The sequence below is a fragment of the Oncorhynchus mykiss genome, chromosome 20 (assembly GCF_013265735.2).
Source record: "Oncorhynchus mykiss isolate Arlee chromosome 20, USDA_OmykA_1.1, whole genome shotgun sequence".
Taxonomy (NCBI): Eukaryota; Metazoa; Chordata; class Actinopteri; order Salmoniformes; family Salmonidae; genus Oncorhynchus; species Oncorhynchus mykiss.
This window is the reverse complement of record NC_048584.1, coordinates 20,135,333-20,153,045: the sequence shown is the minus strand read 5'-3', so window position 1 is coordinate 20,153,045 and position 17,713 is coordinate 20,135,333.

The following is a 17,713-nucleotide window of genomic DNA, read 5'->3' as shown; positions in this document are numbered from 1 at the left end:
GGACTGATGAAACAAAAATAGAACTGTTTGGCCATAATGACCACCATAATGTTTGGAGGAAAAGGGGGGATGCTTGCAAGCTGAAGAACACCATCCCAACTGTGAAGCACGGGGGTGGCAGAATCATGTTATGGGGGTGCTTTGCTGCAGGAGGGACTGGTGCACTTCACAAAATAGATGGCATCATGAGGAGTGAAAATGATGTGGATATATTGAAGCATATTGAATCTCAAGACATCAGTCAGGAAGTTAAAGCTTGGTCGCAAATGGGTCTTCCAAATGGACAATGACCCCAAGCATACTTCCAAAGTTGTGGCAAAATGGCATAAGGACAGCAAAGCCAAGGTATTGGAGTGACCATCACAAATCCCTGACCTCAATCCTATAGAAAATTTGTAGTCAGAACTGAAAAAGCGTGTTCGAGCAAGGAGGCCTACAAACCTGACTCAGTTACACCAGTTCTGTCAGGAGGAATGGGACAAAATTCACCCAACTTATTGTGGGAAGCTTGTGGAAGGCTACCCAAAATGTTTGACCCAAGTTAAACAGTTTAAAGGCAAGGTTCCCAATTCTAATTGAGTGTATGTAAACTTCTGACCCACTGGGAATGTGATGAAAGAAATAAAAGCTGAATTAAATCATTCTCTCTACTATTATTCTGACATTTCACATTCTTCAAATAAAGTGGTGATCCTAACTGACCTAAGACATTTAATTTTTACTAAGATTAAATATCAGGAATTGTGAAAAACTGAGTTTAAATGTATTTGGCTAAGGTGTATGTAGACTTCTGATTTCAACTGTATATACCAATGCTCAATTTGAAATCATTTTGAACATCTCTTGGAATAAATGATACTCACAGAAATGGCATTCTTTACCGAGCCCACTGCTCAGGATGATAACAGAGCGAACACAGCCACAGCTAAGGCAACCATCTGGTGAAAACAGACAAACAATCAACAAGGACAGTTTAAACTTCTTCTTATGGGGCTAAATTGAAATGGAATCAGAACAAAACAGATACTTAGATCAATAAAATAGATCAATATATAGCCACAAATTTGATACTGTTCATTAAATAAAATAAACCTAATACACCGATCTGAAAAGTAAAATGAGCAATGGGTATTCAAAGGAAAAGGTTCATCTTTTTGGGTTAGGTTTGAGACATGTTCCTTGGGTAAGCAGCTAATGGGGTAGGCAGCGCATGTGTAAACCACATGCAAGATATGATTGGCTGAAGCTATGGGGTGGGCACAATGTTTGGCCAGCATCAGCACAATTAAGAGTGGCAACATAGGCCGCAGTATGAATCTAAAAACACTACCCACATTTTCCATTCAATCATATGTGTGCAAAACATGTGTTAAACACATTGATACTTCAAACATAGATCGTGTTAATGTGTGAAAGTGTTGCACGTGGTACTATTTCATATTTCCTCTCCTCTATATTTAAAATGTCCAGTTTTTACATGTTGAAATGTTAGCAATTCACTCTAATACCTGAGAAAAAAGGCTCTTCCTATGCTTTGCTAGACTGAGGGATGCAGCTGCATATGATGTTTGAGGGCATAGTAGCAATACAACATTACCTATCAAATATGCATCCCCAATTGGTAGCTTATATGATGCCACTGATAAGATGAATTGACTGGCATAGCTAAAAACATAAAGAAATATATAGAAATAACACACATGGAGAATCTAAGGTTGAAGAACAATGTTTGGACGTAATGCTATTAAAGAGTTGGTCCTCTGTAGCTCAGTTGGTAGAGTAGGCTGCTTTGGTGCTTGCAATGTCAGGATAGTGGGTTTGATTCCTGGGACTACCCATTCATAAAATGTACACACGCATGACTGTAAGTCACTTTAGATAAAAGTGTCTGCTAAATGCCCCACCCCCCACCCCACACTCAGAAATGTCACACATACATGCAGGCTGTATCTGAAATTGCAGAGAGGCCATTAGTTTGGAATGCTGTACGTAAACAGAGGTTTGCTGGCCTTATATGGACAGGCTGGCTGAGGGAACAAGCAATATGAGAACGAGACTAACTATAAAACAAGCCTCACTTGACTATGCCACCCTTGATTCCATTCAGTCAAGACAGACAACGGGCTTCCTCAATGAGAAATCCCTATGACGTCGAGGCTAGCTGTTGTCAGGTAAATTTGTCTGCTATGTCAAATGAGCATCACTTTGAGGATAATGTCTATGGTAATGCAGTGGTAATGCTAAACATACAGTATATAGCAGATGGCAGCAATGCAGGTTGGCACATGCTACACATAGGACACAGCATTATAAAAGTTAACAGAGGGAATATATTAATAGTCCTGTGTAGGGACTCTAAAAGTAGCCATGGCTGTGCCAGAGAGAGACAGTCATTGAACCCTATGATTTTTCCCAGATACTTGTTTATTCTGGGCCCACTGTAGCGGCCATCTCTCCCATGCTTGGCATTGGACCAACTCAGGACAACTACAACCTGGCTGGCTGCCAATCACTTATTTCAACTCAATAATGCTACATATTGAAATATGAAATGATGATATCAATATAGGCATCAGGACCAATACTCATGCAGCCATCAAGACACATTGTAGAACAGTACTTAACCATATTCTTTTAGAATCAATGAAATAGACTGCATTCAATGGCACTAGTTAGTAAATAGCACCCTTCTCATAGATTGAATACTACATTGTTAATAATTAACATGTTTCCAGTAAATAAACTTATCACGACTGATGATTGTGGACATTTTTTCTTTGAGCACCTACAGTGCCTTGCGAAAGTATTCGGCCCCCTTGAACTTTGCGACCTTTTGCCACATTTCAGGCTTCAAACATAAAGATATAAAACTGTATTTTTTTGTGAAGAATCAACAACAAGTGGGACACAATCATGAAGTGGAACGACATTTATTGGATATTTCAAACTTTTTTAACAAATCAAAAACTGAAAAATTGGGCGTGCAAAATTATTCAGCCCCTTTACTTTCAGTGCAGCAAACTCTCTCCAGAAGTTCAGTGAGGATCTCTGAATGATCCAATGTTGACCTAAATGACTAATGATGATAAATACAATCCACCTGTGTGTAATCAAGTCTCCGTATAAATGCACCTGCACTGTGATAGTCTCAGAGGTCCGTTAAAAGCGCAGAGAGCATCATGAAGAACAAGGAACACACCAGGCAGGTCCGATATACTGTTGTGAAGAAGTTTAAAGCCGGATTTGGATACAAAAATATTTCCCAAGCTTTAAACATCCCAAGGAGCACTGTGCAAGCGATAATATTGAAATGGAAGGAGTATCAGACCACTGCAAATCTACCAAGACCTGGCCGTCCCTCTAACCTTTCAGCTCATACAAGGAGAAGACTGATCAGAGATGCAGCCAAGAGGCCCATGATCACTCTGGATGAACTGCAGAGATCTACAGCTGAGGTGGGAGACTCTGTCCATAGGACAACAATCAGTCGTATATTGCACAAATCTGGCCTTTATGGAAGAGTGGCAAGAAGAAAGCCATTTCTTAAAGATATCCATAAAAAGTGTTGTTTAAAGGGTTACAAGGGTTACCTTGTAGTGCCTCAGAGCCGTCTTGTTGTTTACCGGGAGTCTCTCCACAGAGTGTGTGGACAAGGCCTGTGGAGAGAAGGAGGGGGGTTGTATTGCATTGTGTTCTAATCATCAGGAGAAATACACAGTTGTGAAATGACAATTTGAGTGTTTGGGTATTAGAGAGTTTCCAGGAATTAATCCATAGCAAGACGACTTATAAGAGAATTACATAAGTCCCATTGTCTTAGTATGCTCCTGTAAATTGCTCTGGATGAGAGCGTCTGTTAAATGACAAAAATGTAAAAATGTAAATGATGTACAGTAGCTGACCTTCATGTGGATGACAGCGTCAGTGCTGTATCCCTCCATAGAGTAGAGCTGCAGGTCTTCCTGGAAGTATTGAGTGTAGAAGCGGGAGATGGGCAGGCAGTAACCAAAGCCAGCCTGGAGATGTGACACACAATAGGGTTAAACCATGGCTGCTTCAATACACTGATAAACATGGGGGTGAGTGAAAACACTTAGAAGACTGGGCTGGGCTCAATGTTTTGGATATAAATATATTGTGCAGAACTGAGACAGACATGCCTCTCTGACATGTAGAGTAAGGAATCATGTCAGCTCTATTTCTTGCCATTTCTATCTGAGGCTACCCTGGAATTGGTCAGGTCCAGGGGTTCTCTACTGGGCACGCACCAGTGGCGTGTATTCATGGATGTCAAGAAAAATTGACAAAAAAAAAAATATATATATATCTTTTGTCTCTCGGTGTTTCATAATTTTCCTTCAATTGGCAAAAGGCTGAATGTATCTCACCAGAGAAGGCATCCAAGTGAGCGAAACAGCAACCCCCTGTCTGTATGTGTATGCCATCTATCTGATGCTGTCTGGTCCAAAAGAATATGACATTGTTGCTGCCCGTAGCATTGAATGCAAGGGAACCCAGCGAGCATTTGTCCTTCCTTGATAAAAAAATAAAATAAATAGCCAATCAGCGTTGAGCTAAACTGAGTGAGCTCAGCTGTGAATGGTCCTGGCGTATAAAAAAAAAAAAAAAGTGTCAAGGGAAGCCAGTTTGGATTTGGCTTCACTCCAATCACATCGCATTGAGAGCAGACCTCACCGACAGAAACTCGTTGTGCATCTCGTTGTGCTGTTGTACTCCGGTGGTTAGCTAGCTAGCTAAAATCGTCCCTTTCCTAAATTAACCATGGATAGAGATAGGGATTTGGACTTGTGGTTTTACTTAAATCTCCGTATTGACAGATGATTTTAACGGCGATTCTGATCTAACCATAAATTAATGCATTGTGCCCCTGGCCTGAGAGGATGGAAGTTCAATATGCAGCTAGATGTAGAATGCTAATGTTAACTAGCTAACGTTGCCCACAAAAGGAAATTATGCTAGCGTGCAAGCTTTTTAGTCAGGTAGCCTAGGAAAACAAAAAAATGTAAGCGTGTACTGTATGACAGAGGGATTTGATGATGTTGAAATGTTGAAGTTGAAATGGTGCTGGAAGGCAGCTCCTGTTTTCTTTGTGACTTGCTCTCTGTAACTGCTCTCTAAATCAAAAGTTGTTTAGTGGTCCAAATATGTCAGAAACATTAACTAGCTTGACCATGCTGTAGGTTTGTTTGTTACATGCACTATGCTTTGTGGACTTCACCGGACAGAGGTCACTCTCCACTTTTGTGATGGAAAGGTGTGGTTGAATTTATTCTGCCACTGTGTCTTGTTATTATCACAGTCACAAAGCATACAAACTATTTAATTTTACCTTTATTTAACTAGGCAAGTCAGTTAAGAACAAATTCTTATTTACAATGACGGCCTAGTGGGTTAACTGTTCAGGGGCAGAACGACAGATTTGTACCTTGTCAGCTCGGGGGTTTGAACTTGCAACCTTCCGGTTACTAGTCCAACGCTCTAACCACTAGGCTACCCTGCCGCCTATAAGAGGTTATAGAGAAAATAACGCAATTATCACAACACAAAGGTTGTAATATGGCTTTTTTTCTGGCTTCCCCAGTGATTTTACCCACGCACCGCTAGTGCACGCCAGTCGTCTGCCTCCTGGATCACCTTGTAGTGCCTCAGAGCCGTCTTGTTGTTTACCGGGAGTCTCTCCACAGAGTGTGTGGACAAGGCCTGTGGAGAGAAGGAGGGGGGTTGTATTGCATTGTGTTCTAATCATCAGGAGAAATACACAGTTGTGAAATGACAATTTGAGTGTTTGGGTATTAGAGAGTTTCCAGGAATTAATCCATAGCAAGACGACTTATAAGAGAATTACATAAGTCCCATTGTCTTAGTATGCTCCTGTAAATTGCTCTGGATGAGAGCGTCTGTTAAATGACAAAAATGTAAAAATGTAAATGATGTACAGTAGCTGACCTTCATGTGGATGACAGCGTCAGTGCTGTATCCCTCCATAGAGTAGAGCTGCAGGTCTTCCTGGAAGTATTGAGCGTAGAAGCGGGAGATGGGCAGGCAGTAACCAAAGCCAGCCTGGAGATGTGACACACAATAGGGTTAAACCATGGCTGCTTCAATACACTGATAAACATGGGGGTGAGTGAAAACACTTAGAAGACTGGGCTGGGCTCAATGTTTTGGATATAAATATATTGTGCAGAACTGAGACAGACATGCCTCTCTGACATGTAGAGTAAGGAATCATGTCAGCTCTATTTCTTGCCATTTCTATCTGAGATGTTCAGTCCGTTGCACCCTTCTGAATACGACTCTGGTCTATGAAATAGGCTTGGCAAAGAATGTAGACACTCACTAATGGTGTCTGCGAGTGCTTGCCCATCTCTGGCTCTGGCGTGGAGGAAATGTCAGTCATAAAATTATGGAGATGCTGCCAGGAAGACATGTGGGTGCCCCTTGTGCCATTGGCTCAAATTCAACATCCTGGCTGATGATAGGCCAAGCCAAGTAATTTATTCTGCATATTGTCAAGGTAATTGGACAATAGGCCCCTCAGTTTCCCCTGTATTGTATTATGTCACTGCCAGGTGCACCGTAAGATCTCCAAAAGAACAAGCAGTACTGAGATCAAGTTACTGCAATACTAGGTTATGGGCTTTTAGTATGGAATTCAAAGCAGGCCCAATCGTGTTAATCTTATCAGGGATTAGCGGCTTGGTTTAACATTAAACAGAATGAGTAAGGGTCAAATCTTACACAACAGGTTTACATAAGGATTTACTATACCTTAATTGACAGGTCCTCTCCTCCAATGGCCACCATGACTTGAATGGGTGGTAGACTGTTGCTGACTTCATGGTTCTCAATTGTGGCCCTTATAGCGTTCTGGAAGATGGACCAATAGAAATGGTCAGATTAAAAATGTACCATATGTTGAAAAGCTCAAACATGTGGTCAAGATAGGAGTGCACATAGACAAGGCTTATGGGTTGTCTAAAGCGAAAGACAAGAAATTCATACACAACTTCTGCAGTTTAATTAAAATTCAAAAGCCATTAGTATGTTATGTGTCAATGACTGAAATTCTGTCGACATCCATTATCATTATTCTGAGAACAAAGGAGAATTTAGTCGCAGTGTCAATATTGTCCGAGGCAGCCAGACATCGTAACTTATTCATTACTTCTGCCTCGCTGGAATAATTACTTGGGCCTCAGGTCCAGATGTTGGAGAGATTGTTTATACACAGCGGTGGTGCTCAGATAATTTCATCCAAGACTCCCAAATGAGCATAAATTGATCATCCATCTACATGCGTCCCTCACAGGTGGTAATTGTGGGATAGTGGATTGATTACTCTTGGCTTGGTTCTTACCATTCATTTCTTGCAGCTTCAGGTCTGGCGAGCTCAGATAGTACTGATCATACCCCATTTTGGCACTCTGTAAGCATTTGGAAACATACTGTCACGTTGTATAGTGTTAGGATACAGGCGCAGGAATACGAAAATAGTTTTGTTTACATCCCTAACCAAAATAGAGATATGTCATGAAAATGACGGGGACGAAGCTCAAAACAAACACGTGTTATGAGATTATTATTAATAATAGTAATATAATACGTTTGCTGTTTTAATTATTATTATTAATAGTATTATTATTAATAATAGTAATATAATACGTTTGCTGTTTTAAAGTAAAAAAAAATCATTTTAATCCATAGAGACGTGAAGGAGAAGCTCGTCGGATGTTGATATGTGTGTGTGTGTGTATATATATATATATATATATATATGTATATGCAGTATGTATACAGTGGGGAGAACAAGTATTTGATAACCTGCAAAATCGGCAGTGTTTCCTACTTACAAAGTATGTAGAGGTCTGTAATTGTTATCATAGGTACACTTCATCTGTGAGAGACGGGATCTAAAACAAAAATCCAGAAATTCACACTATCATTTTTAAGTAATTCATTTGCATTTTATTGCATGACATAAGTATTTGATACATCAGAAAAGCAGAACTTAATATTTGGTACAGAATTCTTTGTTTGCAATTACAGAGATCATAAGTTTCCTGTAGTTCTTGACCAGGTTTGCACACACTGCAGCAGTGATTTTGGCCCACTCCTCCATACAGACCTTATCCAGATCCTTCAGGTTTCGGGGCTGTCGCTGGGCAATACGGACTTTCAGCTCCCTCCAAAGATTTTCTATTGGGTTCAGGTCTGGAGACTGGCTAGGTCACTCCAGGACATTGAGGTGCTTCTTACGGAGCCACTCCTTAGTTGCCCTGGCTGTGTGTTTTGGGTCGTTGTCATGCTGGAAGACCCAGCCACGACCCATCTTCAATGCTCTTACTGAGGGAAGGAGGGTGTTGGCCAAGATATCGCGATACATGGCTCCATCCATCCTCCACTCAATGGGGCGGCAGGGTAGCCTAGCGGTTAGAGCGTTGGACTAGTAGCCGGAATGTTGCAAGTTCAAACCCCCGAGCTGGTGTTCTTGGGGTTACTCATCCTTCTTCTTCCTCCAAACACGGCGAGTGGAGTTTAGACCAAAAAGCTCTATTTTTGTCTCATCAGACCACATGACCTTCTCCCATTCCCCCTCTGGATCATCCAGATGGTCATTGGCAAACTTCAGACGGGCCTGGACATGCGCTGGCTTGAGCAGGGCGACCTTGCGTGCGCTGCAGGATTTTAATCCATGACGGCGTAGTGTGTTACTAATGGTTTTCTTTGAGACTGTGATCCCATCTCTCTTCAGGTCATTGACCAGGTCCTGCCGTGTAGTTCTGGGCTGATCCCTCACCTTCCTCATGATCATTGATGCCCCACAAGGTGAGATCTTGCATGGAGCCCCAGACTGAGGGTGATTGACCATCATCTTGAACTTCTTCCATTTTCGAATAATTGCGCCAACAGTTGTTGCCTTCTCACCAAGCTGCTTGCTTATTGTCCTTTAGCCCATCGCAGCCTTGTGCAAGTCTACAATTGTATCCCTGATGTCCTTACACAGCTCTCGGGTCTTGGCCATTGTGGAGAGGTTGGAGTCTGTTTGATTGAGTGTGTGGACAGGTGTCTTTTATACAGGTAATGAGTTCAAACAGGTGAAGTTAATACAGGTAATGAGTGGAGAACAGGAGGACTTCTTAAAGAAAAACTAACAGGTCTGTGAGAGCTGGAATTCTTACTGGTTGGTAGGTGATCAAATACTTATGTCATGCAATAAAATGCAAATGAATGACTTAAAAATCATACAATGTGATTTTCTGGATGTTTGTTTTAGATTCCGTCTCTCACAGTTGAAGTGTACCTATGATAAAAATTACAGACCTCTACATGCTTTGTAAGTAGGAAAACCTGCAAAATCGGCAGTGTATCAAATACTTGTTCTCACCACTGTATACACACACACGCACACACACACACACACGCACATACTGTGCACACTAACACGCTATGTAAACCGTAATACAATGTACAGTAAGCGTAGCATGAAAGCCGATACCACAGAGCACATGTACTCACAAGACCAATGGACATGGAACAATAATGGACACGGACAAAGGGGAACAGAAGGCACATCAACTCAGCAAAAAAAGAAACGTCCCTTTTTCAAGACCCTGTCTTTCAAAGATAATTTGTAAAAATCCAAATAACTTTACAGATCTTCATTGTAAAGGGTTTAAACGCTGTTTTCCATGCTTGAACCATAAACAATTAATGAACATGCACCTGTGGAACGGTTGTTAAGACACTAACAGCTTACTGACGGTAGGCAATTAAGGTCACAGTTATGAAAACTCAGGACACTAAAGAAGCCTTTCTACTGACTCTGAAAAACACCAAAAGAAAGATGCCCAGGGTCCCTGCTCCTCTGCGTGAACGTGCCTTATGCATGCTGCAAGGAGGCATGAGGACTGCAGATGTGGCCAGGGCAATAAATTGCAATGTCCATACTGTGAGATGCCTAAGACAGTGCTACAGGGAGACAGGACGGACAGCTGATCGACCACGCAGTGGCAGACCACGTGTAACAACACCTGCACAGGATCGGTACATCCAAACATCAAACCTGCGGGACAGGTACAGGATGGAAACAACAACTGCCCGAGTTGCACCAGGAACGCACAATCCCTCCATCAGTGCTCAGACTGTCTGCAATAGGCTGAGAGAGGCTGGACTGACCTCACCTGACATCACTGGCAACAATGTCGCCTATAGGCACAAACCCACCGTAGCTGGACCAGACAGGACTGGGAAAAAGTGCTCTCCACTGACAAGTCACGGTTTCGTCTCACCAGGGGTGATGGTCTGATTCGCATTTATCGTCGAAGGAATGAGCGTTACACCGAGGCCTGTACTCTGGATCGGAATCGATTTGGAGGTGGAGGGTCCGTCATGGTCTGGGGCGGTGTGTCACAGCATCATCGGACTGAGCTTGTTGTCATTGCAGGCAATCTGAACGCTGCGCGTTACAAGGAAGACATCCTCCTACCTCATGTGGTACCCTTCCTGCAGGCTCATCCTGAGATGACCCTCCAGCATGACAATGCCACCAGCCATACTGCTTGTTCTGTGCGTGATTTACTGCAAGACAGGAATGTCAGTGTTCTGCTATAGCCAGCGAAGAGCTTGGATCGATAACCCATTGAGCACGTTTGGGACCTGTTGGATCGGAGGGTGAGGGCTAGGGCCATTCCACCCAGAAATGTCAGGGAATTTTCATGTGGGTGCCTTGGTGGAAGAGTGGGGTAACACCTCACAGCAAGAACTGGCAAATCTGGTGCAGTCCATGAGGAGGAGATGCACTGCAGTACTTAAGACAGCCAGTGGCCACACCAGATACTGACTGTTACTTTTGATTTTGACCGCCCCCTTTGTTCAGAGACACATTATTCCATTTCTGTTAGTCACATCTGTGGAAGTTGTTCAGTTTATGTCTCAGTTGTTGACTCTTGTTATGTTCATACAAATATTTACACATGTTAAGTTTGCTGAAAATAAACGCAGTTGACAGTGAGAGGACGTTTCTTTTCTTCAGTGAGAGGAGTTTATATACAAATACTAGTCAGGGGGAATGGGAACCAGTTGTGAGTAATGAGACAAGACAGTTCGGGATGGGGGTAATGAATCCAATTCAATGACACATAGAAGGCCAGTGACGTAGACCTCCGCAGCTGGTGGACAGAATGAGCAGCAGTACCGGGGGGATCCGTAACACATACAGGGATACTCGTGAGTGGGATATTAAAGGTGAATTGTAAACAGCTTATTCCAAATAAAACCTTAAGGCAGGATATTAAATCAAATCAGATCAAATTGTATTTGTCACATGTGCTGAATACAACAGATGTAGACCTTACAGTGAAAATGCTTACTCGGACCGCTTGAGGATTGTGCACATCATAACGCTGTTGTCCAGGAGGGCACTCAACTGGGCCACGGTGGTGTGGGAGCAACAATCCGCCATCTGCCTCTGTCTGGAGGAGTTCGTGGAGGAGGTTCGGAAGATGTTTGATTCTCCGTGGTCCGGGAGAGAGGCTGTTCGCAAGCTGCTCCAGCTACGTTAAGACTCCCGTAGTGGATTTCCGCACGATAGCAGAGTGTTTGGAACCCGGAAGTGCTGTTCGGCATGTTCCTACACAGATTATCGGAGGAAGTAAAGGACAAGCTGAACTACCAACGGATCTCGACTCGCTCATCACCTTGGCCATTTGGATCGATGGGTGATTACGGGAACGAAGAAAGGAGAGGAGATTCAATTTCACTCGTCCGTCCAAGGATTCCACTTCGCCTCTGAGGTATCCCGGAAGTCCCCAATGGCTCTGTTGCCGAGAGACCCCGAGGCTAGCGAAGTTCCCCCGAGAGCCTCCGAAGACTGCCGATTCACCACTTCCTGAGCCCATGCAACTAGGCAGAGCTAGACTGTCTCCAGCTGAACGGCTATGCAGGCTTCACACTAAGAGCTGCCTGTATTGCGGGACTACTGGTCATTTCGTCTCCACCTGTCCACTAAAAGGCCAGGCTCACCGGTAGGAGCGAGTACTCGGGTGGGCCATACGGAGAACTTTTCCTCTCCCCTTACTCGCATCCCTTTTCATGCCATGTTTCTGTGGGGGAACTAGTCGAAATCTCTCCGGGTACTCATCGACTCTGGGACCAATGACAGCTTGATGTATCCTACCCTGGCTTCTGAGCTTGATATCCCCACTCAGCCCCTCTCCATTCCCATGGACGTTAGAGCCCAGAGTCTAAGGCTATGGAGACCTACATTGAGGACTCCCTAGCTGCAGGGTTCATCTGTTCTTCTGCCTCCTCCACCGGTGCAGGGTACTTCTTTGTGGAGAAGAAGGACAAAACCCTGTGCCCGTGCATCGACTTTCGGGGTCTCTACAACATCACGGTGATGAACCGCCTCCTGCTACCTCTCATCTCCTCAACCTTCAAGACCTTCCAGGGGGCCACCGTGTTCGCCAAGCTGGACCTATGGAATGCCTACCACCTGATACGGGAAGGGAACGGGTGGAAGACTGCCTTCATCACGGCCAGCGGTCACTACGAGTATCTGGTCATGCCATTTGGCCTCACCAATGCCCCTGATGTGTTCCAGGCTCTGGTTAATGATGTTCTCCGCGACATGTTGAACTGGTTCATCTTCATTTACCTCATTGACATCCTCATCTTCTCCCGCTCCCCCCAAGAACACGTGCTCCACGTCCGACAGGTTCTCCAACGCCTCCTGGAAAACCAGCTTTTTGTAAAAGCAGAGAAATGCTAATTCCATAGCTCCACTATCCCCTTTCCGGGTTACATCATCGCTGCAAGGAGTGTACAGATGGATCCAGGAAGGTGAGAGCGGTGGTGGATTGGCCCCAGCCTACATCCAGAGTGCAATTGCAAGGTTTCCTGGGATTCTCCAACTTTTATAGATGATTTATCCGAGGCTACAGCATCCTGGCTTCCCCCCTGTCTTCACTCACCTCTCCCAAGGTTCCGTTCACGTGGTCCCCAGCTGCTGACCGAGCGTTCCGAGATCTCAAACACAGCTTCACCACGGCTCCCATCTTGGTTCATCTTGACCCGTCCCTCCAGTTTGTGGTGGAGGCCGATGCTTCGGAGAGGAACTACAATGTATGGAATCGTGAGCTTCTCGCGGTGAAGATGGAGTTGGAGGAGTGGAGGCACTGGCTGGAAGGGGAGGAACATCCTTTCATTGTGTGGACTGACCACAAGAACCTGGAATACCTCCGCACCGCCAAGAGCCTCAATTCCAGGCAAGCTAGGTGGGCCCTACTGTTCACTGAGGTTCAACTTCTCCCTCTCATACCGGCCGGGATCCAAGAATGTCAAGCTGGACGCACTGTCATGCCACAGCTACTACCCCGGAACCTGACACAATCCTTCCCACCTCATGCCTGGCGATGGCACTCAGCTGGGGAATAGGACAGCAGGTTCGTGAGGCCCAGCATACCCAGCAAAACCCTAACCGGATGTTCATTCCTGATGCAGCCCGCTTCTCGGTTCTGGAGTGGGCCCACTCCTCCAGGCTGGCTCCAGTCGGACCCTGGCTTTTGTGTGACAACAATTTTTGTAGCCTACCATGGTTCCTAACGTCTCCGCATTCATCGCCGCTTGCACGGGTTGTGCACAGAACAAGACTCCTCAGTTCTCGTCCCGGTTCTTGAAGGCTTTCTGCACCCTCATTGGGCCAGCTTGTTTTCCGGGTTCCGGGTTCCACCCCCAGTCCAGCAGCCAGTCAGAGCGAGCCAACCAGGACCTAGAAACTACTCTGCGCTGCCTAGTCTCCACCAATCCCACCACCTGGAGCCAGTAGCTTGTGGCCAGTTCCCTGCTCTTGAAAATAAAAGAGAGCCGCACACTCTAGGAGATCAGATGCAAAAATGTAATTACCAACGTTTCGACAGCCAAGCTGTCTTCATCAGGGTATAATCACAAACACTGCGGGATGACTCATTTATATAGTGTCAAAATACACAGGTGTCTGTAATCATGGCCAAGAGTGGCCTAATATCATTGGTTAATAATCAAATATTAAAATGTCATACAAAGAACAGCATACAAACAACAAATGGATAGCATACGATCATAGATTAATCTGACTACACAAGCTTATAAACAATGATAATGGCAAAGTCACAATAATCACAAGAATGGCTTCAGATCAAAGTCTACGTTGAGACCGAAGGGCGCAAGGGTCTTTAAAACTTGTTGAGGATAGGGGGCAGTATTTTCACTTTGGATGAATTGCGTGCCCATAGTGAACTGCATCCTACTCTGTCCTAGATTGCTAATATATGCATGTTATTATTATTATTGGATAGAAAACACTCTGAAGTTTCTAAAACTGTTTGAATTATGTATGTGGGTAATACAGAACACATAGGGCAGGCAATCTTCCAAACAAGAAGTGAAATTCTGAATATGGGTCAACTTTGACGTCACCGCCCCTTCCTTTCCCAACAAGATATGGATCTGGTAGCACTTCCTACGCCTTCCACTAGATGTCCTCATTCAGTAGAACGTGGAATGGAGCTTTTGATGTGAACTTTGACCGAATGGGAGGGGAAATAGTCACATTCTTGGCAGAATGCAATTTCCCTGTGGCGCATTTCTCTGTGGGTGCCACCGTCGTTCCATTTGGCTGCAGCTGAAAACGTATGATCCGGTTGGAACGTTATTGGATATATATGAAAATAACATCCTGAAGATTGATTCTCTACTTAGTTTGACCAGTTTATTCGACCTGGAATATATATTTTTGAAGTTTTCGTGCGAGTTGTCCTGGATCAGCAACAGCTTTTGGGCACGTGAGCTGAAAGTGCTAGCAAAGGCAGCTAATTGGACACTAGTATTGGACATTATGGAACAAAACAACAATTTATTGTGGAACTAGGACTCCTTGCACTGCATTCAGATGAAAGATCATCAAAGGTAAGGGAATATTTATGATGTAATTTCGTATTTCTGTTGACTCCAACATGGCGGAGAAATACTTTTACGTCTGAGCGCTGTCTCAGATTATTGCATGATAGGCTTTTTTCGTAACGTTTAAAAAAAATCTGACACAGCGGTTGCATTAAGAACCAGTGTATCTTTTATTATATGTAGAACATGTATCTTTAGTCAAAGTTTATGATGAGTATTTCTGTTATCTGGCGTAGCTTTCTATAATTCCTCCGGATATTTGAGGCATTTCTGAACATGGCGTCAATGTAAACCGAGATTTGTGGATATAAATATGCATATTATCGAACAAAACATAAATGTATTGTGTAACATGTCATATGAGTGTCATCTGATGAAGATTTTCAAAAGGTTAGTGATTCATTTTATCTCAAATCCTGCTTTTGTGACTATCTTTGGCTGGAAAAAATGGCTGCGTTTTTCCTTTGACTTGGTGGTGGTCTAACATAAATATATGTTGTGTTTTCGCTGTAAAACATTTTAAAAATCGGACATGATGGGTAGATGAACAAGATGTTTATCTTTCATTTGCTGTATTGGACTTGTTAATGTGTGAAAGTTAAATATTTCTAAAGACATTTTTTGAATTCCCTGCGCCACCTTTTCAGCTGAATGGGGGGGGTGGAGTTCCCCACGGAGATCGCCTTGCCATAACTTAAATTAAAAATCCAGGCAGCCTCTCGTTTTAACAATAAATTATCAAGGTCACCCCCTCTCCTAGGGAGGGTGACATGTTCGATGCCAATATAACGCAGAGACGAAATCGAGTGGCCTGCCTCCAAGAAGTGGACCGCAACTGGATAAGTAAAGTTTTTACACCGAATGGTGCTACGATGCTCTGAGATACGTACTTTTAATTCGCGCTTTGTTTTACCTACATCATTTTTACCACAAGAACAAGTTATAAGATAAATAACTTAGTGGAGCACGTAATAACACCTTTGATTGGGATCGATTTCCCTGTTTGTGGGTGTTTGAAGGATCTACATTTATAAGTGCCATTGCATTGAGCACAGCCATTACATTTGTAATTTCCATCCAGTAGGGGCGCCAATAGACGTTGTTCAGGAATATCTTGGGGTGGTAAATCAGAGTTTACCAATTGGTCTCTGAGATTTCTGCCCCGCGAGAATACGACCGAGGGAAGGTCCGAAAACACATTACCGAGACTATCATCGGATTTTAGGATGTGCCAATGTTTGTGAACAATTCCCTTAATTTGTTCAGAGCACTTTGAATAGCGGGTAGTTAGAACGCAAGAATGCGTCTTTTTGCGAGACTGACCTTGAAAGAGGTCGACAGAATTGGCTGGAGGGCAAACTATTTTTCAAGGGAAGTGGGTGACAACAAATCAGCCCTCAACAAACTTTTACGATCAGTAGGCTTCCAGCCAGCTGGCGCCTCTAGAGGGGGGATTACTGTCACACCCTGATCTGTTTCACCTGTCTTTTTGCTTGTCTCCACCCCCCTCCAGGTGTCGCCTTTCTTCCCCATTACCCCCTGTGTATTTCTACCTGTGTTCCCTGTTTGTCTGTTGCCAGTTTGTTTTGTTTCGTGAAACCTATCAACATTTGTTAACCTGCTCCTGTCTGTTTCTTGCTCCACTTTTCTAGTTCTTCCCGGTTTTGACCATTCTGCCTGCCCTGACCCTGCCGTTTTATACCTTGCCCACCTCACTGGATTATCATCCCCTGCCTGCCCTGACCCTGAGACTGCCTGCCTATCTGGACCTTTTGCAACCTCTCTGGATTACTGACCTCTGCCCGCCTTTGACCTGTTGTTGATCTGCCTCTAGAAATAAACTTTTGTTTCTTCGACACTGTCTGCATCTGGGTCATACCTGAAACCTGACAGATGGGGTTGAACCATTCAACTGTAGCCTTTGCAGTTCTAGAAAAATCAGCTGTTGTGGTTGTGTCTTCTGATGTTAAAATCTCACAAAGAATTTCGGCAAAAAAATACAAAACAAAACACAAAGAACATACATTTTAAACAAAACCCATTAAATTGTTGGGAGCATATTTTGAGTGTGCAACTTAATTTTTTAATTGTTTTATCCCCCACATGTAACACTTACTATCACACATTGACTGCTGCGGCAAAGGCTGCTGTTGAATGCTCTGGCTATCTAGTGGCTCAACCCTCACTGGTGTCTTTCTGCTACACTGGGGAGGTCTAATGACTGATGCAGGAGGTAAACTCTGTCCCGTTGTGGTCTTTTACTGGGCCTTCCTTGGTGGTTTGTCCATTGACTCACTTTAATCCTCACGTTCAGTCTCACTGGTTTTCTATTAGAGCTCCTGATGTTGAAAATACATAAGGCTTATTTCACTCATAAGAAATGTTAGAGAAATGAGAGATATTTAGGCTATCATGTGGTTTTAAGAACATGAAGGGTGTCAAAATTATAGTTGACAACTCACAGTTATACCTTTATTTTCTCTTTGTGTATGCTGGGTGGTCATCCTCCTCCTCTGTCTGAAGATCGGAATGGACTACAGCCATAGGCAGCTTAATTTTGCATTATTTTTTTAACCTTGATTTAACTAGGAAAGTCAATTAAGAACTAATTATTATTTACAATGCCGGCCTACCAAGAGGCAAAAGGCCTCCTGCGGGGATGGGAGCTGGGATTAAAAATAAAACTGTAGGACAGAACACACATCACGACAAGAGAGACACCTCAATACTACATAAAGAGAGATCTAAGACA